General features: G+C 36.6%; 1 protein-coding gene across 2 annotated transcripts in view; it reads right to left on the bottom strand.

Moving 5' to 3' along the window:
- pacsin1b (protein kinase C and casein kinase substrate in neurons 1b) overlaps positions 1–26323 on the bottom strand; it is a 91409-nt gene that overhangs the window by 60551 nt on the left and 4535 nt on the right. The window contains exon 1 of one of the 2 annotated variants that reach the window (NM_001033728.1): positions 23856–23907. The exons of the other annotated variant lie outside the window; for it this stretch is intronic. The gene's annotated coding sequence lies outside the window, so the exon portion shown is untranslated. Of the gene's footprint in view, positions 1–23855; positions 23908–26323 lie in introns of those variants that run through there. 2 annotated transcript variants of the gene reach the window in all.

Genomic DNA, 26323 nt, shown 5'->3' with positions numbered 1-26323 from the left:
CTCTTACAACTGGAATCAACAACAAGACTTTTGTCAGGTAGTGTACATTTATTTTATCTTTGCCATGATGAGAGTAAATAATATTTTTAACACTAGATGTTTTTTAAGACACTTCTATACAGCTTAAAGTTACATTTTAAGGCTTAACTAGGTTAATTAGGTTAACGAGGCAGGTTAGGGTAATTAGGCAAGTTATTTTATAATAAGGGTGTCACGATCCTCCAAATCCTTGATTCGATTACATTTTCGATTCTAAAGGCACGATTCGATTCGATTTTCGATTATGAATAAATAATTAATTAATGACCAATTCATTATTTGTAGCCTACCGTTTAAACTACCTGACCTGCATGGTCTTTGTTTTACCCATAAACAAACCATACAGTAAATGAATAAAGGCAAGATACACACATAATTACCACCTGTAAATCACTTTTTCTGCGGGACTCGTGAATAAGCAGTGATCTGTGTCATTATAATGGCGTTGGTAAAAAGACGCACAACCAACAGGAACCAGCCAACAGTATCTGAGGTGCAAGTGAGTGAAAGATTGAACCAGTCCTCTGACTGCCTGGACCTGCTGTCTCGAGCGCATGGCTGTGTATGCGTCTATGTCTGTGTGGTCACGTGATGTGCATTTTCAGAGGTAGAGAGGAAGGAGGGCTGCTCAGAAATGCTACACGCCACTGTGGATGTCAAATCGTTGTCGTTTTAAAATGCTATTTAAAAACAAAGACAGTGTAAACAGGGCCTGAGTGTGTACTTTTCGCGAGCGGATTTGCAACGGGGGTGGGCGGAGGATCGCGATGCCGGTGTTGTCTATCGGACGAACCGTACATAATACGACACGAACGTTGTCAACATAACTCACTGGAAATCCAAAATGCTTAAACACCGGCAACTTCATTGGAAGAGGAGAGGGTTTAAGCTCTGTCGACGGGTCTCCTGCGTCTGCAGTTTAACAAGCCCTTCAACAAGCCTGTTATTTTCCTGCTTCGCAAGCCAAGCTGACGTGACATGGGGGCGTGGCAGCATCGACGATTCTATTTTTTGATTCGATAATCGAAATTGAGCATAAATTTCGATCGATTTCGATTAAGAATCGAAATCGTGACACCCCTATTTTATAACGATGATATATTCTGTTGACTATCTGAAAAAAAAAATAGCTTAGAGGGGCTAATAATTTTGTCCTTAAAATGGTGTTTAAAAAATTAAAAACTGCTTTTATTCTAGCCGAAATAAAACAAATAAGACTTTCTCCAGAAAAAAAATATATTATCAGACATACTGTGAATTTCCTGCCTCTGTGAAACATCATTTGGGAAATATAAAAAAATTCAAAAGGGGGCTCATAATTCTGACTTCACCTGTATCTATTAAATTTCCTTTTTTAGAATTTTTTTTCTAAATGTTTTAACCAATAATATCCATGAACTCATTAATAGAAATGAATTGCTATTACAGAAACACAGAAGCTCCACAGCTGTGTTTGTATCCGAGCATCGCAGGTGAAGCTGTGTGTAGGAGGCTGACAGTCTGATTCATTCATTGAATAAATAGAGAGTTCTGCACACTCCCTTCATCTCTCTCATGAATCCATGCCTTCATAATGCGCTGGAGGCCTTGCATAACTGTTAACAACCGAGATGACACTTACACACCCTGGAAAAACAGCACTACTGAGGCTCATTTAAGCATTCTCGCTGTCGGTGTGTCTAAGTCCATACAAATATTCACCAGTTCAATTCAGCTTTAGGGAATTACAGTCATTTCTGCCCACTTTAAGAGGCCGTATATGAGATTTTCCATTCATTACAGGGACAGTACGCCCAAAAATAGAAAATTCTGTCATCATTTATTCATCCTCTGCATGTTACAAACCAGTTTAAGTTTATTTCTTCTGTTTAACACAAAGAAAGATAGTAGTGTTGGTATAGTATTAATAATTGTTGAAGTAGTAGCAGTAGTTGCAGTAACAGCAGTTATAGTTGGTGTAGTAGTAGTCATTGTTGGTGGTGTTATTAATATTTTTATTATTGTTGTCTTTTTTACTGTCATTATTACCATCATTACATTACTATCACTGTTGTCATTCCATACCCAATTGGTTTTGTCTTGTTTTATTTCTATCTATATTATTCACTTCAGTTTTTGATATTTATGACGTATAATGATATGCTTTCTACTGTTATACATGTTGTATGTATATATATTTTTTTGTTCTCATATTTATGTCCTTTGACTTGTCCACCCGGGGCTGCACGGTGGTGCAGTGGGTATCACGTTCGCCTCACAGCAAGAAGGTCGCTGGTTCGAGTCTTAGCTTATAAACATATGCTGGATAAATTTCCGGTTTATTCCGCTGTGGCGACCCCAGATTAATAAAGGAACTAAGCCGAAAAGATAATGAATTAATAAATGAATGAATTAATGACTTGTCCACCCAGTACCTTTACATGCGCGCACACACACACACACACATACACACACACACACACACACACACACACACACACACACCTGCCAGTATCTTATTTTTTTTCAATCTCCGTTCTTTGCTTTTTTGTAAGTGTTTCATGTAATTTGTGTAATAATAAAAAAATAAAATAAATAAAAATAAAAAATAAATTAAAATAAATAAATAAAAATAAAAGTAAAAATAAAAATACATAAATAAATAAATAAATACATACATAAATAAATAAATAAATAAATAAATAAATAAATAAATAAAACAGCAATTGACTTCTATAGTATTTTTGGATGTTGCTTTTTTCCACATTCTTCAGAATAACTTGTTTTGTGTTCAATAGAAGGAAGAAATTCATAAAAGTTTAGAAAAACTTGAGGGCGAGTACATGGTGAGAATTTTTAATCATTGCATTAACTATCCATTTCATAACTCTTAATAGCTTATAATAAAACAAAGTTAAACCTGCATGAAAGACTGCTTTTTCTATTGAGGATTCGACTAACAAGACGGAAACTAACAGTAACTAATATTAAGATATATTTCTAATACTCATTCCGAATATAAAAGAATCCAGAACAAAATGACAATAACACTGAAATTACTGACAATCCTCTTTAAAGAGTGGAAGTATTTAAAGAGAAAGATAACAAAAAAACTTTGTACTTTCTCATGTCATTTAATAATAAAAAACTTTTTAAAAGAATTACACAGCCATGAACCAAACCAACCAACTACGAGAAGAGTCATAACAATTGAATAAAAGAAGTACCTGAAAAACACACAATATGCAAGACTGTGTACTTAATGGTCTCATTGAGTGAAAGATCTACAATTACGTCAATTACAGACATTACGCTGTAATTATTGTGTGCTTTTGTTCGCTTTTGCTGTCCTGCACCTGAGCCCTGTTTGGGTTCGTGGGATGTGAACACCCTTTTTTAGCAGTTTTGAAAGAAACACAATCCCCTTAAGCACTGAGAACGACTAATGTTAAACAGTAGGGCTGTTACTAGTCTAGTCAAAAATATTCATATTTCGATAAGTATTGATACTGGAATATTTAAAACGATAAGATCTTGCTCTTGGTTAGTATCGATAACTTTAAAGAACAAATGAAATCCAAACTAATCATACTGATTTTGTTAGTGCACATTGATGAACAATTCATGTGTGCCTTTCATTACGAAAAAATGTATTTGCTTACCCTTCAAAATGTGAAAATGCACTTCCTGTTTGTTTTCAGTTAAATTGTTATATTACAACCAAAGAGCTTAGAATGACGAAGAGGCGACGCTCTAGTGTAATTTGGGAAACAGCCACTAGAGGGCGCGGCTGCCATTTTGGAATGAAAACTCCAATAGAACAACAGCATACTATAAGTCTGTAAAATAAACTATTAAAAGTGCTGATGATTGTGATAAGTGTTGTATTGTCGTCTTTCAGGTTGTATCTCAGCTTTAATGCGCTTTTTAAATGAATAAATAAAAAACCAAGCAGCTGCTTGCTATTGCGATAGTAATGAGGTCCAATGGACGGCCGATCACTTTCACTCCAAAATGGCGGAATCCAGGGCTGTTGCTGGGCGCTGCTGTTGCAATGGAACGTTCTATTGAGTGTCGCCTCTTGGTCATTCTAAGCTCTTTGTTACAACTCTCTGCGGCATTGGGCGTGGCTAATGTACTTAACCCCGCCCCTCCAACTGTCAGTTTTGACAACAAACAGAAATTGAGGAGTCTGTTAGGATTCAATAACTCTCCTGAAACCATTTCCGGATCTTTCTGAATGAAATGTCTACTTTACTACATCCAATCAGCTTGCAGCAGAAAAAACAAGCCACGCCCACTGTTTCCCCATGTAATATTAAATTTTTCCAGGAACTGCATCCCAATATGAAAAACAAACAGAAAAAAAAGGTTGCAGCTTCCGGGTTCATGTGAACACTTTGCTCTTCCGCTTTCTACATTAGGTATCCAGTGGCAACATTGCAAGTGTTAAATAGGGTTGGGTACCGAAACCCGGTGCCGTTATAGCACCGGTACCTTTGTAGCCAGTATGTACCGGACAGAATCAGCATATGAATTTCGGTGCCTATTTTGGTGCCACTAGTGCTGTGACAAGGGCGTAAGAAGCATCAAGGGGTTCATCACAGGCACACATAGGTACGCGTTGTCACAACAACATTTAATTCTAAACAACTCTGAGGAATACAGACGATGTCAGGCGTTTGTTCTTGTTGCTTAGGGAACAGACGCACAGTACAGCGCGTTCGGTGAGCGAGAGCGACTCTCTTCAGATCAACACACATGATCGCTGTGGAAATATAAATTTCTATCAACTAATTCCAAATGAACAATAATCTACGTATAACTGAAAAGTTATATTCTCTGGTTTTTAATTATATAATTTGATTAACATCCCAGCTAGGAGGGACATTTAACCTTTATCTTTCTGATTACAGGCTAAGCCAAAGTAATGCAAATTGTCAGTTTCACAGCATGGGGTGTCTATTGTTTTCTCTTTTCGATCAAATGGTCAGGCGGTTTCTGTCTCCAGAACATGATGAGATTAGACCTGAGAAGCAGTTTACCCTGCCGACCACAACCCTTAATTTGCATGCTGTGTTTAGCCATATCCCCTCCTCCTAAGAACACAATATAGCCATGAAATCTTTGTCTTAATTCAGACTAATTCAGACTTGTGTGAGACTTGTGTGAGACTTGTGAAAGAACTTGCAGACTGCGGACCTCTAGTAGTCTCTTGCAGACACATTGGACACCTTGAAGACGCTGTATGACTGCAGATTAACCAACACGTCTCAATAAAGGAATTCTGCTTGTTCTGAGTCTCCTGGACTGGGTTCTCTCTCTTCTCTTTTCACTCATTTTTTTTTTTTTTACAACATCGCGTTTATCAAATTTGCTTAAACCAAGCGTTCTAAAGCGTATTTTACAAGCAAGGATTCTGACACAGCAACGTAAAACAGATGCTTTACAAAAGCTGTGTATAAGGGGGAAACACGTCAAGCCTAATGAGAGATTTGAGGGCTCATGGAATCAACTTAAAGGCAGAGGAATGCACTGTCTCTGAAAGCTTGCGACATCATCTGGCACTTTCACTGAGTACGTACATGGACACCAATGCTCCGATTTTAACAGGATAACAGACAATACTCTGATTAAGTCTACACTACCATGTAAACAGTGATTTGACCACAGACACCTGCTTCGCGAAATGCGGAGGTTTTTTCTTTCCATTCAACGTGTGGTATCAAATTCCATTAAAAGAGCCATCTTCCACCAGTCCATACTTAATACTCACATCAAATACCTCAGTTTGTCATGAGGGCATGTATGAAAAGTACTTGAATGAAAGTGAAAGTGCAGTTAAAGTGGAAAATTAAAAATGAAACACCTGAAACTACATGAAACTCTGGAGAAAACATGGATATCGAGGTGACGCAATGACGTTAATCGATCTACGTACTATAAAATGTAAGACGGGATCATGAAAGGAACATTCAAAAAGCAACTCATGTAAACACCTGAACCATATTATACTCTTATTCAGACTAAGGCAAATCATTAGATTACTGATAACCATGTAAACATAGTCAACAGCCCCAAACCCTAGGAAAAAAAGAGTTCAGTATTTTATTGACAGCCCTTCCACAGGTTAGCAGTAAGCTAATGTAATTCCATGATGCAAATCTTCGGGTGCTTTCACACTTGGTTCATTTGCCTGGACCGTACCCAAGTTCGATTGTCTCCCCTTGCCACCTCCTTGGTTGGTTTGTGTTCACACTGTCTTTTTTCCTTCTGAACCCCGGTACGCTTGCGTCATCGAGCTGCTGTTTTGTTTATGGCCGTTGCTAGGTGACGGCCACGCAAGCAAGCGCCGAAATGGAAAGACTTCCACACATCGCGGTAATTCTACTTTTACTGAAAGCTTTTGGACATACAGAAAGCAACTTGCGTCCATCTGCCGCAAAAATATTATGCACATTCAGAACATCACACAGCGTCTGCAGAAGCTGTTTTTGAAGGAGACAAGCAGACATCACTGTGTTTGCCTGGCTCAGTCCCGCGCGTGTCACCAAGGTACGAAACAAGACACACACGAACAAACGAACGTTATGAAAACGATAGTTTGTTGTACAGTTGACAGTTCACTATAGTTCACTTTCGTTATTTGGTACGATTGCATTCACATCTAAAGTGAACCGTATCAGAGTTCGCATGAACCGTACCCCAGACCACCTCTTTCAGGTGGACTCGGGTGCGACCCGTGAATTCGTGGGATTCAGAAGACGCATTCACACTAGCTAAATGTACCGTACTATGACGTCAAACGAACTCAGGGGCGGACCAAAAGTGCTAGTGTGAAAGCACCCTTAAATTCATGCAAACCAACCAATGATCAAAGGAAATATCTTATAGTAACTCAAATATATCAAATATGAAATGATGTTTACTTTAAACTTTAATTATATTGTTCTATTAAATGATTTTTTAAAAGATTTTGTCAAATAAAAGATTTTTCTATAGTCATCCATTTTGTGGCTCAAAAGTATCGGTTCAGGCACCCGTACCATTTTAAAAGTATTGATTTAGCACCGGTATCAACATAACCCCAAACGATACCCAACCCTAGTGTTGACCACCCTCAGCTAGTTTTGGTTAAGAAAGTTTTTGGTTTGTGAACAAATAAACCAGGAAGGACTCAAACAGGCCAGTATGCAAGCATTGCTACAGAACAGTGCTAATACAATTGTATTAGTGAAGCACTTTAAAGACCGACATGCAGAGTTGTATAAACAATTTTGTGGTTTCCTCGCTGTATCCAAAATGATATGGTATATCAATATTTTTCAAGGTATTGTATTGATGTTTGAAATTCCAGTATTATGATAACACAAGCTGTGACAATTATGAAATTTGGCTTACAATTAATTGCCTAAAAATGATTGCGATTAATTGTCTATTTAATGCATTGATAATTATATTAAATGTCTGTTTTGGGAGCCATTGCAGAGGTGCCGTCCTCCAAGCTAATAGGAGTCAGACACAATATTAACTCTTTCCTCTGCAGCAGGACTTTATATTCTATACTGGACATTATTTCTGTTCAGTGACAAGACTTTTGTCTAAGCAAAGTCAGACCTTACTGTCCTAATTAAATAATTAAAAATCAAGGCATGATCATATTTTATTTTGGTAAAAGAAGCGTAATCTAGAGGCCTTTTATGTAAGCCACTCCAGATAGCAAATGATCAACTAGAATTCAAGTTATTATTTCAACTTGTCAGGTAGTCTATCTGTAAAATCTGAACATGAACTTGAATGTTAAATATGTGATTTGCATGTATTATCATATAAATCAGATTTCTATGGGGGTTTGTCATGCTATTTAATTATTAAAGAACTGTAACAAATTATTAAAGTTAATTGACTCTTTTGTCAATTTTCATTTTATGCCTTTAGATAGGTTAAAATATGATCAAAACAAACTGACCCAAAACACAAAATGGCATCAAATTTGTAACCCACCCACACACACACACACACACACACACACACACACACACACACACACACACACACACACACACACACACACACACACACACACACACAAAAACAAGACACAGAAAAATATTTACCACTGAAAAAATGTATTATTTATTTTTGCACGAGTTGTTAGCATTGCTGGTGTTTTTAAACTACAGATATTACTTCTAGAGAGATGCTGTACACCCCTTAATTTACTAATGCAGTGTTAAATACAACAAAAATCAGATATATTTCACCATCCGTGAGGCAAAATGAAGCTTTTTCAAAGACTGGATTATTATTGTGGGTTTACCGCAGACTTGTGTTTGAAGCATAAATCTGGTCTCAGCATCTCATTGCATCTTTAGTGCTCAAGCGTTTAGCCTAAATCAATACATCCACCCGTCCACCTCTTCGGTTTGTTTCTCTCTATCTCAGTCCATCTCACAGACAGACAGAAATTGGACTGCGGAAAGGAGGGATGGCTGACTTCTTATCAAAAAGCAGTAAGACGAAAATCTCCTCAGGATAAGAATTAGTCGTCCCGTGATAGTAACGATAACACAAACAATCTGTGTCTGCAATCTGGAAGTGGTTTGGTCAGGGCTGTACAGCGAGACAAAAAATAGCTTCGTGTGCAATGAATACATCCAATACAGAAGCATATTTTTGTAGAAAAAGTGGTGGCACGTCTTGTAGGCTTCGCATGTCAATCAGAATGAACCATTTGAAATGTGTTTATTGTTAATGTGGTTCATTACAATAGATATATGAAGCCTCTACACTGTTATTTAAAGTGGTAGTTCATTCAGACAGACATTTAGATGTGCTACCCGTTTTTTTTTTTTTTTTTGAAACCATAGACTGTAAAATATATGGACGTAGTATCCGTGACGTCACCCATAGGTTTCTAAAGAGCGCAAGCCACAAGTAGGCGCGGCCAACCGTCGCCATTTTGTTTGCGCGTCATCACACCTACGGCGGGATACCAAACAAGGGCAAAGAGGCGGAGAGTGAGCGGAGCTACAGACACCTGCTGGCATTTAGCTTGGACCTGGTTCAGACACACTTTACTTTGGGAGAACGCTTAATACTTTATCACCTGTGACACGTTTGTGTTCTGACCACTTGTGCTTGGTTGTACACTATATCAATAAAGTGTTTAGACTTTTAAAACACTGATGTAATACATTAAGCCACTAAACATTGTTCTTATGACGTTTTTCAACAGGAGGAAAATGTGAATTACTTCCAAACACTTCAGATATAGTCTGTGTTAGTTAATGTAAGACTATTGATGAAATCCAGCATAACACTGTATGACAACGCTTCAGATGACTGTTCTAGAGCCTACAGCTTATCAATCTGTCAGCTCTAAATATAAATATAAACAATAAATGATCTTAAATAAAACACATACATGTATAGAGATGGTATATAAGTATGTAACTTTACTCACATGGGAAACGGAGGCCATGTGAATGGTTTGTGAGCACAATTAAGTGCACTCAGCATGTCATGCTATCTAATAATTGTAGGAAACAAGTCCAAAAGGCAGTTGACTGTGTAAAGCCACATAAAACAACACAGAAATACGATAAATATGCCGAGTTCAGTGGCTAATCTGCAGGATTCAGCTGAGGTGACGTGACGGCGTCCAACGAGACCTAGTTGTCAATCAAGTGGCCACGCCCTTAATTATGCAAACTTAATATAACTTAATATAAAGGAAACGGATGAGTTATAAAATAATTCACCCCCCTCACAGTTGTCATGAAGGGTAATATTAGCTGTATGAACCAAAATCTTTTTTTTCTGCTGTAAAGTTGGCCATTCTAACAGTGGGCTCAACTAAATTTGCTCTGTTTTGGAGCCAGGAGCGGCTAGGACTAGCTGAATTTCGGATGAATTGCAGTTTTAGTTACTTCCGTATTGGCTTCCTGAGAGAGAGCGGGAGGTTCCGCTTGGTTGAAACATGACAGATTGAGCTACCGCTAGCACATTCTGAGGAGGTAACACAGATCGTCAGAATACCAGATATGGCAACAGAGTCTATGCAGACAGAAACAAAAACAGCTGATGGAGTATACACTAACCTGCGCATTATTCAGACACAAGATGGCGCCAAACAGTCAAAAAAACAAAGCTGACAAAAACAAAACTGACTGAATAAAGCATTTACTGACCTACGTATTATTAATTTACAAGATGGCGCTAATAATCAGTAAAACAGCGTGGCAGATACAAATGAATGTAAATGTAAGTATATGGATGTGAACGTATTTACTGACGGTCAAGGCGATTCGAAGTCCCCAGATGATCCTGTGTTATTTAGCGGTTGTTATCTTGATTGGCTGTCAGAGTTTTCTGTTTTCATTTTTGTGATTTCATCATCTGGAATAAGATTTTTGATGTTGTCAAACATCAAATAATATCACTGTTCTTTCTTGTTATTGTTATAGCTGCAGCATAGAGCTCATCATTACCAGAATTATCAGAGAACATTTATTAACACTTTAAGGTTAGCGTACACTCTGAAAATGTGATTCGAAGTTGCGCAATGAGCCTGCGTTATTCATCGGTTGTTATCTAAGGATGTCGGGAATGTCACAAATGACCAATCAGAATCGAGTATTCCAGACAGATGTGTCATAAGAGAAAATAATGCACACTCCTTTTTTATCATATGATTGCATCACCACCACAAATGTGCATTATTTTCTTGCCATTGAACGGTTGCTCCTAACATAGTTGCAGTCAAAATGGTTCGCCGTCCTGTGAATTTTATTTATTTTTCAAATATTTTCCAAATTATGTTTAACAGAGCCTAAACTGCCTTTTTTGTTGACAAGAAAAAAGAAGTGCACTGCGCTTTTTATGTTGCTAGGCAACGACTGAATCAGTATTGTGTGCAAGTGTTGCTGTTGATATTGTTATAATTTTAATATATAATAATATTGTGAAATTCAAGATTAGTTAAGTCATACAGGTCCAAATAACTCAAAACAGCAACCATTAGTCTCTCCTCCATCTCTCCACAAACACTGCTGTCACTTCAACAAAAACATCACCTCTGCTTTCATTTGATTGGAGAATGAATAAGACGCAACTGAAGGAACGCGCTTCTTTTGCTCAGAATCGACTTTGTTTCAACTGCGAGCGCACAGTGTGCAACGGCAAAAACGCGAGGCGTAGCAGGCGGTTAAAATGCGAGAAGCGCAGGGCGCATAAGCAGCAAGCAAAACACTCGTGGACGTTAGGAAATCATCCAAAAAGGCGCCTCTCAATGCAAAAAGCACTTTCTGTGTGATCGGCCCTTTAGGCAATATTTCTTCCGATTGTCTACAGAACTAACCATTGTTATGTAAGAAGCCAGCTATGCAGGTAAACCTCACTCCTCTGACCTCTAAAGGTGCTCTAGCGACATATACTAGAGGCCATGGTCTTTAGCCTTCTAGTTAGAGCAAACGATTCCCATGCAAAGAATTGTTGGTTCGATCCCGGCTCAGACCGGGTTGGGTAAAGTAGGACCGGTGGTTTACATGAGGGGGCTCATCCGGGATGGCAGTGAGGTTTGGGGGCTGAGTGTAACAGGTCTAATTAACCTAGTTAAGTGCACTTTAAGCTGAATACTAGTATCTTGTAAAATATTTAGTAAAATATTAATTACTATCATCATGGCAAAAATAAAAGAAATCGGTTATTAAAATTCTTATGTTTAAAAATGGGGGCGACATGATGGCTCAGCGGTTAGCAATGTTGCCTCAGCAAGAAGGTCACTGGTTGAAGTCATGGCTGAGTCAGTTGGCGTTTCTGTGTGGAGTTTGCATGTTCTCCCCAGGTTGGTTTGGGTTTCCTCCGGGTGCTCCTGTTCCACAGTCCAAACACATGCGCTATAGGTGCATAGAATAAACTAAATTGCTCAGAGAGTATGTGTGTGAATGAGTGTTTATGGATGTGCCCCATTACTGGGTTGCAGCTGGAAGAGCATCCGCTGTGTAGAACATATGCTGGATCAGTTGGCAGTTCATTCCACTGTGGCAACCCCTGATGAATAAAGGGACTAAGCTGAAGGAAAATGAATGAATGTTTAGAAATATTTTGGAAAAAAATCTTCTTTCCATTAAACAAAAATTGGCGAAATAAACATACAGGAGGGCTTATAATTCTGACTTTAACTGTAGTCCACTTTGCTGATCCCTATGCGAGAGGCATCAGGTCAGATCTCAGATCAGCCAGAAGCACGTCAGGTGAGGATTTGCAGTGTTTGCGTGTTAAAGCGAGGTCAGAAAACAGCTGATATCCACACCGCCTCCGAATCTGTCCAAACGCAGGCCAGACTTGTGGTAATGCGACACTGGAGAGCTGCAGCAACTGAGATCTTGTTGCATGAATTCCCTGAGGCTTCAAAGAACAGCGTAATCTATCCTATAAAAGACGTCATGCGGGCCCGAGCTCTTAAAATGCTCTATGCTGGTTTAAATTGATCATATTTCTTTCCCTTTTCCACACAATTCTTCACATGACATGAAGGAAATGAGACTTTTAAAAATGCCAAAATAATTCATTCGGGGGCGAGGCAGTGGCGCAGTAGGTAGTGCTGTCGCCTCCCAGCAAGAAGGTCGCTGGGTCGCTGGTTTACCCTCTGCTCAGTTGGCATTTCTGTGTGGAGTTTGCATGTTCTCCCTGCCTTGGCGTGGGTTTCCTCCGGGTGCTCCAGTTTCCCCCAGAATCCAAAGACATGCGGTACAGGTGAATTGGGTAGGCTAAATTGTCTGTAGTGTATGAGTGTGTGTGTGTGAATGTGTGTGTGGATGTTCTCAGAGATAGGTTGCGGCTGGAAGAGCATCCGCTGCGTAAAAAAACTTGCTAAATAAGTTGGCGGTTCATTCCGCTGTGGCGACCCCACATTAATAAAGGGACTAAGCCGACAAGAAAATTAATGAATTAATAATTCATTCGGATCATCCAAAAGACTTAAAGGTTCAACACACTCTGAAGTACTTTGTTTTGAGATTTTAACAGATTTGTGTGTGTTGAGCATCAGTTAAGACAACGTTGGCACCTGTCACCTTTATTGTGGAAAAAAATAGTTAATTTTGAGTGGCGCCTTTTGTCGTCTAATTTCATCTTCCGGGTTTAAAATAAAGTCCTTCCTGATAATGTCCGGGGCTCAGACACACTCACCCAATTCAAAACTAGATTAAACAGACTTAATACATATGTTTTGGCTTTGCCCATCAATCACTTCTTTTTGGCTATCAATTTTCAAGTGTTTCTCTTCTGTGACAAAGATACACATCGAACCATGCCCTCTTATTGCGCTTTTTGGACTTTCCTGGAATATAGTAGGGCTATCAAGCTGTACTGCAAACGCCCTTGCATTTTTGACACTGTTAGCAAGACGTTGTATTCTGTTATTATGGAAACAAAGATTTCCTTCGAGTTTTGACAACTGGTTGCGAGACGCAATGAGCTTCGTCCACTTGGAAAAAATTAGATTTACAATAAATGGCATTACTAGGGCCTTTTCTGAAACATGGGACCCATTTAGACTTTTTTTTCTGAGCATGTCACATGATTAGGTACTTTATAAACATCCGAGGACTCATTTTGTATAATTTGGAGTTATTTATTTAATTTTTATTTTTTAATAATTTATTAATTTTATTTACTTAATTGTTTTTTTTTATTTGATTATTATTTTGTTATTATCATGAGTATTTTTTTTTCTTCTTTCTTTAAATGATAAATGTAATTTCAACTTATGTAGAGGGTAGGGGTGGGAATAATATCTGTTTAAATTTCTCTGTAAAAATAATTAGTTATATCTGAAAAGTTTAATGAACAAATTGAAAAAACAAAACTAGATTAAAGACCTATCTTTTTAGTAAGGCACACACTCAATGCATCAAGTTGGCGGTTCATTCCGCTGTGGCGACCACTGATTAATAAAGGGACTAAGCTGAAGGAAAATGAATGAATAAATGAATGCTAAAATAATCATAAAGGTAAAATATCTGATGAATTATAAAAATACTAGGCAGTGAATAAATTTGGCTAAACGAGAAATTAGCTCAATAACCAAGTTACAGGTTGCAATCCCATGTGGGCTTTTAAAGAATGACAGTAGTTAGCCAGGTATTAAATGTGCAGTTCATGCACCCTTGAGTCTGACCCTTGACCCCAATCATCTACAAGTGAACCACGACACGACTGAGTTGAACCCTGAATCATCCTTCAAAATGACAGACGCTTCAGCTTGACCATCACTAGATACAAATGATCCTGCGTGATGCTGAAAACCAACATCTCAAACAATAGTGCACTACAAACTGCATACTACACAGTGTTCAATTCATTAGGGCAAGACACGGCAGGTTAACAGCCTCAACCCAGGGGGAAACACCCACACACACACTTATACACTACAGTAGGGTTGTGACGATGAGGAAATTTCCCCACCGGTTAATCGACATGTGACAACACCGGTAATACCGGTATCACTGTGGGAGTGGGCGTTATAAAAGATGCGTGCACACACAGGATGCGCTCTTGTCGGCCTATTTATTATGGATTTTTTTTAAATGTTAAACACATAATCAAGCGCAAAAAAGAACAGCTGAACTTTGGAAAAAGTGCTCCTGTTGCCACGATGTTGTTTCTCTGCTGTTGGATTGTCAATGGCGCGGCATTGCTAAATCACTCGTTTAAATAAAAAAATAAGATATTTATTAATAAACATTGTGAGATGATGGTCGCGTGATTTTTAAAATGAGAGTATGCGTTGCGTATTTATGGCCATTGATCTATCCGCGACCCACCCATAGTTAAACATAAAGGTGAGTTGAAGGTGCGTGTATAAATTAGTTATGTTTCCTCTAGATGCTGCCACCTTTGTAAGGCAAAGTTTGCAGAGTGCCTCATTAACGTCTTCGGGTTCTCTTTTGCATTTGGTTAGAACTCAAAATATAGCCAAACAGGCGCTTTTGCATTGCGTTTTGACACTAAATCTTCCGCCATCCTCTTTCTGTAAATTCGACTCCTCTTTTCCTCCTCACGTGATAAATGAAATATGACGCATTGTAGCTATGTTCAAATTTTAATTATAGAGCATGCTCTTGTCTTAAGTCAATTTTTTATAATTATATTTTCCATTTAAAGGGCCATGACACCCCCCACTTTCGGTTAAAGTCTACTTCAGAATTTTTTCAAAAGATGCATGATTAATGGGCGTGGAGCTCCGCGAGCATCGGGCAGGAGTGGGCGTGGCCAGCAGGGGAGAATGTGAGCGAACAACTGTTGTTGTCAGTTAGCTTACAAAATGAGACACAAACCGTGAGGAGACGCATGAGTTTATAGTTTACAAAGTTAAAATGCAAAGAAATGAACAGTGATTTAATGTCCTGCTACATTTGTTATTCGTAATATCATACACACATAACCACAATTTATATAATTATAAAGATAAGTGTGTTCATGTAAACCGTATAAATGGGGACTTCTTCCTCCATCCCCGTATCCAGCAGACTCAGTGCAGCAGGTCTCCTGACCTGTCTATTTTAACTGTTAACCCTGCTGGTAATCTGGAGGATTTAGGCAAACACAGCAGCACGGCGATGTGTCTGAATGTGAACGAACTCCTGATAAAAGACAGCGTCCGCCACTCTCTAATTCTCGTGCTGCTCTCCCGACAAAAATGCTAGCAGCACACACAGCTTTGCTGTATGATCGGCCCTGACAAGATCGCAGGGGAAAACATGCAACAAACCCCGTGGATCATGGAAACAAAAGCATATGAGCCTTGATGAACGGCTAAATACTGTGGCGTGTCTCACAGCTCGGGCTTGACTCTGGCAGGTCTCATGAATAATTAAGCAGCCGGCTCTTCTCATAGGATAAGAAAACTCCGCTATGAATAATAATGAGAAACCGACGCGTCATCATTGCACTTGCAGTACTGCGCTGCGTCGCCGATTTTGATCCCGCCCCAAAAATCATTTTAAACCCGGAAGCTGAAATTAGCTGACAAAAGCTCAAAATTATCCAGTTTTCCCCACAATTAAAGCTGATAGGTGCTAACATTGTCTTAACTGATGCTCAACACACACAAATCTGTTAATATTAAAAAAAAAAGTTCTCCAGTGTGTCCTGAACCTTTAATAATACTTCGAATACTTAAAAAAACAAATGTGGGAACGGTGTCACGGTGAAAAAGTGATGTCACCGGTGTTGCTTCTTAAAACCGGTATCACCGTCAACACCATCTATCGTGGCAAACCTACACTACAGCCAATTTAGTTCATCCAATTCACTTATGCTGAATACACCGTATGAAAAGCCCACATATATTAAAACTGACAGGTGCATGAAAGAAATGAGTTTACATTAATAATTTATTCTTTCAAAAGGTAAAATCTTGGCTGGAAAAGAGGTTTCATCTGATACAAGTCCTTGTGTTGTACTTCGAGTGTGTTTAAAAGCCATTATGGACACATTCTCCTTGGTTTGAAATCTTCTAGAGCCTGAAGGACAGATTCAGAGGCAGATATTTCAAAAGTATAAACAAGGTGAAAGAGTCCTCCAACGTAATCCAGTTAAAGAGCTACAGTCTATTTTATAGCTTTGACTTCATCGGCTGAAAGGATTGCAAAAACACCATTTTTCAGCAGAGACTACAAGTGGTGCTCATGCAATGTTTTTGTCTGTGTTGTTCAGAGTAAATGTATGTATTAGTTCTGCCATGACTTAAATTAAATTGAAAATTTAAAAAGTGAGTTAAATTAAATTTGAAATTAAAAATGGAATTGCGTTAGTGGTTGGCACTATCAAATCGCACCAAGAAGGTCGCAGGTTCGAGTCCCGGCTGGGCCAGTTGGCGTTTCAGTGTGGAGTTTGCATGTTCTCCCGTGTTAGCATGGATTTCCTATGGGTGCTCCGGTTACCCACACAGTCCCAACACATGTGGTAGGTGAATTGGGTAAACAAAACTGGCAATAGTGTATAAGTGTGTGTACAGTTGAAGTCAGAATTATTAGCCCCTTCTGAATTATTAGACCCCCTGTTTATTTTTTTTCCCCAATTTCTGTTTAAAAGAAAGAAGATTTTTTTCAACACATTTCTAAACATAATATTTGTTCAGTCGGAAAAAAAAATAAAAATCCTTAAAGGGGCTAATAATTTTGTCCTTAAAATGGTGTTTAAAAAATTTGTAACCCCCAAAAAAACAAAAAAGATTTTCTCCAAGAGAAAAAATATTATCAGACATACTGTGAAAATTTCCTTGCCCTGTTACTCATCATTTGGGACATATTAAAAATAAAAAAAATAAAAGGGGGGCTAAGAATTTTGACTTCAACTGTTTTGTGAATGTGAGTGTTTTCCAGTATTGGATTGCAGCTGGAAGGGCATCCGCTGCATAAAACATATGCTGGAATAGTTGGCGGTTCAGTCTGCTGTGGCGACCACTGATAAATAACGGACTAAGCTGAAGGAAAATGAATGAATGGAACTGCGTCAGAATTTAATAAGCTTAAAACTGCAAGATATTATCATATTACAGACAAATTTTTCTCAGAAGTGCAAGTTTGTGAAAAATTCAATTAAAAAAAATTGCTTATTAATAGGGTTGTCAAAACTATCGAGTTCTTAAAATTACAAAAAGTTCTTTTCACACTAACATTAAAGCAAATACTTAAAACACCACTGAATCGCCATTGTGTTCAACAGTGCGCAAATGTTAGCGGGAAATGGAAATGGACATTTTTCAAATTTCAGTACCAGTTAATACTGAACTCATACTTTTGACAACCCTACTATAAACATGATCTATTTAAAAAATGATCGTTATTGCAATATATCTCATTTCAATATATCAGAGAAATGTGATAAATTTAATTCATTCTACGCGCCAAGCATTTGTGTGCTGTATGAATTGCCTGTTTATCCAAATTGGACCAATCAGTCGAGGCTCTGCTATCTTTATACCCGCCTCTCCAGTAGGTGCTGTTCTGCTATTGGCTAGAGTGGCCCTGAAGGTGAAAATAAATACTAATGACGGAAATACAGACAAGAAAGGAAGATTAAAACAGCCAAAAAGAATGATAATATTTGCTAATATTTTCCTTCCTTCACACTGTGCTTATTCATATTGTTTGCACCTTGAATTAGTTTTAGCCTGAATTAGCTTTAAGTATATCAGGAAAAAAATACTTCCTGTTTATTCTAGTCAGAGCATTATATAAGTAAAGGATAAAATAAAGTACATAACTAAAATTGCATTTTTTCTTGGGAAATGTCACAAGAATTATTACTATCGAAATACTCAACGATGATTTGGCACAATTTGTACGGCATTGTGCAGGCCTACCTGCAACTATAATACGGTAAAACTTTACAATTGGAAATAGAAACTCAGAATTGCAAGAGATATTGTTGAAATTTCAATAAACATCTATGTTACAAATGTATATTGTAAAATTTTTTCAAATGAATTAAAAAGATAAGTAAAATTGTATATTTCTCTAGAGAAATGTTATATTCGCAAGACATATTACTATTGCAATACTCAACAACAAATATTGCATATTTTTGTAGTATTTTGCAGGCCTACATGCAGCTATAATAAGGGTAAAACTCAGAAAATTGGAAATAGAAACTCAGAATTGCAAGAGACATTGTTAAAATTTCAAATAAAAGTCTATGAACTGACAAATTTATATGCTAAAAAAGGTTAAAATAGATAAATTAAATTGCATGTTTACTAGGGGAATTTTATATTCACAAGACATATTACTATCGCAATACTCAACAACAACATTGCATATTTTTACAGTATTGTGCAGGCCTACATGCAGCTATGAGAAATATGATTAAAACTCAGAAACTGAGAAATAGAAAATCAGAATTGCAAGAGATTTTGTTGAAATTTTAAATAAAAGTCTATGAACTGACAAATCTTTATGCTAGAAAAAGTTCAGATGAATAAAATAGATTATTAAATTTGCATGTTTTTCTAGGGAAATGTTATATTCACAAGACATATCACTATCGCAATATTCAACAACAGCATTGTATATTTTTACAGTATTACTACATGCAACTATAATATGGTTAAAATTGGAAATAGAAACTTATGTAATTGTTGTATAGTTGTATTTATGTCACCAAAAATACAAACCTCCTTTCTGTGCCAAACAAACAAAATGAGTTGCAGAACTGTCAAATTCATATTACAAAAAAAGTTAGAACTTTGAGATAAGAATTTTTCCCAACACATCATATTTTGTCACATGCAAAAGATTACGTTTGTGCACAATGAATAAAACTTTACATTTTGAGAGAAACATTTATTCATTGCATCCAAAAAAAGCTTCCTTGCTAAATGCCACTTTCCAAAACTCCCATGTAAACCAAAGCCCAGAAACCACAGCATTTCCCTTGGCAGAACAAAACAACAATTGACCTGGAACTGACGGGTTCAAGTGCCAGGAGAGGATTCAGGACCTTGGACAGTCTCCGATGGGAGGATCTGACCTTTGACTCGAGTAGAAGAAGTCAAAAGGACATCTGCCGTCTGTGAGTCTGAGTGTGTATTTACTGCCGACGGAGACAGATGTGACTACCAACATCAGGCCAAGCCACACAACAACAGAAACCAGCGTTAGACGTTTCCTAATCCAATAACACACTGTTGTAATGATTAATCTTCTTCACAGAGGCTATTGATTTATTAAAGCAGACCTTTTAGGTTAATATGCAAAATTATCCTTTGGGAGCAACAGAGATTGCACTTACTAAAATGGTCTTTTATGAATCTCTAAATAGACGCCTGGTATAATACAAGTGCCCTATATTAGCTTTTTAAGTCACATTGTGTAATTTAATATGTCATTTTTTAGTACAAAGCATAATAAAAAGCATCATAAACCTATAAACCTTAGCTATATGTACCAAACAGACGTAACAAGGGTAAATAAACTTTGTATTAGGACATATTTATCACCAGACATACAAAAAAGGGGTAAAAATTGGTGGGATTGTTTAGTAATGGCATGGAAAGTGTTGAAAATGCACAGTAAATATATACAGTTGAGGTCAGAATTATCAGCGCCTCTGTTTATTTTTTCACCAATTCTGTTCAACAGAGAGCAGATTTTTCTCAACACATTTATAAACATAATAGTTTTAATTACTAATTTCTGCACACTGATTTATTTAATCTTTGCCATGATGACAGTACATAATATTTTACAAGACACTTCTATACAGCTTAAAGTGACATTTAAAGGCTTAACTAGGTTAATTAGGTTAACTAGGCAGGTTAGGGTAATTAGGCATGTTATTGTATAATGATGGTTTGTTCTGTAGACTATTGAAAAAATAATAGCTTTAATGGGGCTAATAATTTTGACCTTAAAATAGTGTTTAAAAAATTAAAAATGGCTTTTACTCTAGCTGAAATAAATCAAACAAGACTTTCTACAGAAGAAAAAATATTATCAGACATATTATTAAAATTTCCTTGCTCTGTTAAACATAATTTTGGAAATATTTGGAAAAAGAAACAAAATTCAAAGAGGGGTTAATTTTTCTGACTTCAACTTTATGTATCATCAATAAACCTAATATCTTTTAAATGCATAGATTTAATTATGTTAAAAAAACCTTTTCAGGATTAACAGATTTGTGGTGATTCTGAGCAGTTTGAATAAATGTATTAGATTAAAATGTTAATTTAACTACTCTCTCAGTTAAATTAATTATCTGTTAATACCTTTAAGCATCATATTTTCCCAGTGGTGGCAAGAGTACTAAAAAACACCCTCAAGTACCATTACTTGTCTAAAAATGTAGTGCAAGTAGAGTAAAAGTACCTGTTGTAATTATTACTCAAAGTATGAGTAAAAAGTAGTGCTTTAAAAAGTACTCAAGAGTAGTGAGTAGTGACTATTACGCTGTTTAAAGCTGATGCATTTACATGTAACATGTGGATGTGTGGGTGAGGCAGTGGCGCAGTAGGTAGTGCTGTCGCCTCACAGCAAGAAGGTCGCTGGTTCGAACCTTGGCTCAGTTGGTGTGTCTGTGTGGAGTTTGCATGTTCTCCCTGCCCTGCTCCGGTTTCCCCCAAAGTCCAAAGACATGTGGTACAGGTGATTTGGGTAGGCTAAATTGTCTGTAGTGTATGAGTGTGTGTGTGTGTGGATGTTTCCCAAAGATGGGTTGCGGCTGGAAGGGCATCTTCTGCGTAAAAACTTGCTGGATAAGTTGGCGGTTCATTCCGCTGTGGCGACACCGGATTAATAAAGGGACTAAGCAGACAAGAAAATGAATGAATGAATGTGGATGTGTGTAAACGTAACATTCTGTAGTGCATCTAGTTATTGCCCAGCAGGCACACAACATCATATTAGGTTAGATTTAGGTCGTGATGTCAGGTGACCAAAATTCAATGTCTGGTCAGTGTGTAAGGACAACATTATTTTGATGTCCAATACATCATTTCAATGTGGTGATGTCTTTGACCCATGAAAATTTCCTGCTTGCTGTCAAACTATTTCATAACTGTAACAAGAGGCAGCTCAATGATAACTTTACATCAAAACACCTGCCATGAGATTATTTATCAATATGTGGCTCTTTTTAAATTCTCAAAAGCTATGGAATTTAAAAATGTACAACAGGAAATACGTTAGGACCATTGTTATTGTTATTGTTGTTTACATCCCTCAAAATGGTCTATAATGAATGACGTCAAATTACGTTGATGTTTTGTTGATATTAGGTTGTGTTGGAAAGTGACCAAATTCCAACATCTTAAACCAATGTGATATTGACGTCAAATACTGACATTTATTCGTAAAGTACGGCAACCAAAAATTCAACGTCTGATAGACGTCATCATAGTGGTAACGTCCACACAACGTCAAGCTGTAACATCATCAGACGTTGATATTTGGTTGATTTTAGGTAAGACATTGAGGTTGGCCTGACGTGGATTTCTGACGTCAACCCGAATTTCATTTCTGACCCAAATGTAGCGTTCGTACAACGTTGGAGTACAACTTCAATCTGACATCGTGTTGATATCTTGTGTCTGCTGGGTCTTCAAGGCCATTTCGGTCATCATACAGTCATCCGTCACCTTCTCATCAGTGACATGCATCTAAACAGTCTCTGGGTCAATGCGTGTAAAGATTTTGGACATCTTAAACACTTTAACTTCTTCCAAACAGTGTGCTGCAATTATAAATCGCCAATGTCTTGAGGTTGTTCATTATGATGCAATTTTCCTTGTATATGTGATTTGATTGGACGGGAATCAGAGGACTGAATCTTTAAATCCCTTATAGACAATTTGTTACTTTACTCCACTGTATTTTCCAACAATTAGACAGTGTATGGTCTATTAACAACGGCACAATAGCATAAAACACAAACTAAACTTCCAGAAAAGTCATATAAAGTAGCTTGGCTTGAAGTACAATGCTAATATTAAGTGCATCTAGAAACACCATGGAATTGGCATGACTATCATTGCACTTTTTTTTGTAAGAATGATTGCATTAAACCATGTGCAAATAAATATGACTTACAAGATGACTTTAGATTAGAATATTCTATCTAAAATAAAATGAGTTTACATTCTATAAATAGTCAAATATTCTTAAGTCTGCAAAATTGCTTTACAATATGCAATGTTTTGTAACTCAGATATTTTAAAAGCTTTAAAGTAGTGTATTCCTCCACCCAAATACATCAAATGGGGGAAGGTCAGTCAAGAGACTCATGTTACATATTAATGACTTTTACCCAAATTAGCATCATTGAAATTGATTACTGAGGTAAATATTATCTGAATCATTTAGATTCAACATTGGCGCTTGAACAATTGACCATGGTTCTAGTATTTAACACAAATAGTACAACACAGTGCTGCTATTATGTTTAGGATGTTTTATCAGAAATAATATTGTGACTACAGTGATGGTAATGCCATGTTGCTATACACCATACTAACACTGATGTATTTACACGAGACTTAAAGCAACCCGCATATAAAGGTTTGTTTTTGTAAAAGTACATATTTTTAAAATGTCTCAATAAATTACAAATTTTGAGGAAAAAACTGCAGTAGTTTGAGTATTTGTAATTAGTTACTTAACTCCACAGTATTTTCCAACATTTAGACAGTGTATGGTCTATTAACAACAGCACAATAGCATAAAACACAAACTAAACTTCCAGAAAAGTAATATAAAGTAGCTTGGCTTGAAGTACAATGCTAATATTAAGTGCATCTAGAAACACCATGGAATTGGCATGACTATCACTGCACTTTTTTTTGTAAGAATGATTGCATTAAACCATGTGCAAATAAATATGACTTACAAGATGACTTTAGATTAGAATATTCTATCTAAAATAAAATTAGTTTACATTCTATAAATAGTCAAATATTCTTTAGTCTGCAAAATTGCTGTACAATATGCAATGTTTTGTAACTCAGTTATTTTAAAAGCTTTAAAGTAGTGTATTCCTCCACCCAAATACATCGTATTTTGTCATATGCAAAATATTACGTTTGTGCACAATGAATAAAGCATAAAAGCCTGATCTATTCATGCAATTCAAGTTGAATCGACACATGCATGTTAATTCCAGGTGCACAGAGCGTTCAGTGTTCAACATTGCGAAGAAGCGCATCGTTCTCAAATGACTGCGCAAGTGTTCACAAATAAATGTCATAACGCGAGGCGACACGACTGTTTATCGACAGGACATTACATTTCAACAGCAGAATAAGAGCAAAATCAAGCGTTAACACATACCAAACAGAGATGAACGTGAATCCAGCTTCTCTGTGATATGACGATCCTGCACTCTAGTAAAACACAATAACGGTGAGTCGTCTGATTCAGTTCAAAGAATCGATTCGCTCGGCCAATTCGTAAACTCGAGTCTGTTCACGAAGCTCTTTATACGCGCTTTTTGTATATGCGAGTAAGTAATTGTTTTGCTCAACGCGGAATGCTGTAATTATATATTACTTTCAAGTAGTTATATCGGAGGGGTTTACACACGCAATAAGTTCTGAATCCAAAGTGAATCGATTCAAGTGAATGATTCGTTCGCGAATCGAACGTCACTAAAACACAAAGGTATCGGATGAACACAGGCAGTGTTGTGCTGCGGGTGTATCAAATGGGGGATGGTCAGTCAAGAGACCCATGTTACATATTAATGACTTTTACCCAAATTAGCACCATTGAAATTGATTACTGAGGTAAATATTATCTGAATCATTTAGATTCAACATTGACGCGCAAACAATTGACCATGGTTCCAGTATTTAATACAAATAGTACAACACAGTGCTGCTATAATGTTTAGGATGCTTTATCAAAAATATTAATGTGACTACAGTGATGGTAATGCCATGTTGCTATACACCATACTAATACTGAGGTATTTACATGAGCCTTAAAGCAACCATAAAGGTTTGTTTTTGCCACCTATTGGTGAAACATTGCTATTGCATGTACTTGGGCTTCAGTTTCTTGTCATATTGCAGCATTGATATAATTGCTTCTCTGCAATTTTGGCATGCACTTTTTCATTTATTAGATTTTAAATAGGTATTTCAAACCTGTGACTCTAATAAGCATTAACCGGCCGGCCGTGTCAAATCTGCACCTAAATGTAATCTTACATGAGTGCGGCACAGGTGGTCTGTGTATAAAAGCAGATGGAGGTGTTGCAATGTTAACTTCTCAATTTGCTTGCGCAGGTGGAACAACAATCAAAGCTCCTGTAAGGTTCATTCCCATAAGTCCACAAACCTCAGGCACTAAACACATCACCGCCTCGCAACACAAATCGGGAAACAGGAAAACACTGTTCGCTGCCAAATGTTAATATTTCAAAGGAGTGTTGAAATATTAACCAACACACTTCTTGTTAACACAAACACAGAAAGGTTTGTTATGCAAATTAATTGAACAACTGCTGTTATTGTACTCCAGATTGCGGCAAATCTCAACCTGAAACTTTAAAAAACGTATAAAGAGTTCACCTTAATATATATTTGAGCTCTCATGATATATTCTTCTCTCATTAATTTGTACAAAATATTTAATATACACCTATAGGAGATCAATTATTTGTCAACTCTGTTATTGTGATTGTCCAGTGAATTTCTCAATCACCTTTTAAAAACAATAATAATATGATGAAAATATGTGAAATTCAGTTGTAGACATGCCATGTGGTATATGGTTTGAGGTTCACATCTATGTGGAGCTAATAATATGCCAAAAAAATCTGAAATTGAATTGTGCTAATTTGAATTATTGACAATTGTAATTTAATAAATCTGAATTTTTATATGCCAATAAAAGTTGTTTTGAATTTGAAATTTTTACTTGAATTTAAATTTCTTAATTTGAATATTAAATATCTGAAATTTAAGACAACTGAGTTTTTCAAAGCTGATTTTTTTATAGACGTATTTTCAAACTTTTTTTTTTGTTCTGAATCCCAGACTGCAGATATTGGGTTTATAAAAATACAGTTTCAAGTTTTCATGATGGACAATTTTACAACATCAAATTCATTTTTCTAATATTTAAAACCAAAAATTCAGATCGTAAAATTTCAGATCAGATTCAACAGGGAAGAGTAGATGAACAATTAAAAAGTCAAACTAAGAGAAACAGGCTTTCCCTGTACTCTTTTCACAACATTATAGAATTTTTATAACCTCTTATGTTGTTAATTTTGAAACAAAGTTGAGTGAGTCGTTCATAGTGAGTCACTTAATTTATTAATAAATGAGCCGATTCGAACGAATCTGAATAAACAATTCAGTGACAAAGATAGAGACTTGGCACCACCCAGTGGACATTTTGGTTTCAATGTATTTTAGTTAAAAATAATGTAATATTTTTAAATATGTGGAAAAATCAGATCATTCTAATAAATATAAATGCAAGCTTAAATGACATTTTAGATGTGAATAGATGATATTTAAAAGAGGTAGCATTTCAGTGCTGATAATGGACTATAGGCCATTTATCAATTATATAATTTATTTATCATATAAACACAAACATATAATTTTCCTTAAAATACTACACTATATTATACTATACTATACCAAATTCAAAACAACTTTTAACAGCATGAAAAAATTCAGATTTATTAAATTACATCTGTCAATAAGTCAAATGAACACAATACAAATTGGGATTGTTTTGGCATATTATTAGCTCCATACATCTTAAGCTCAAGTACAAAA

This window comes from Danio rerio, chromosome 6 (assembly GCF_049306965.1).
Source record: "Danio rerio strain Tuebingen ecotype United States chromosome 6, GRCz12tu, whole genome shotgun sequence".
Classification (NCBI taxonomy): domain Eukaryota; kingdom Metazoa; phylum Chordata; class Actinopteri; order Cypriniformes; family Danionidae; genus Danio; species Danio rerio.
The sequence above is the reverse complement of the archived record's forward strand: the minus strand, read 5'-3'. Positions and strand labels throughout refer to the sequence as shown.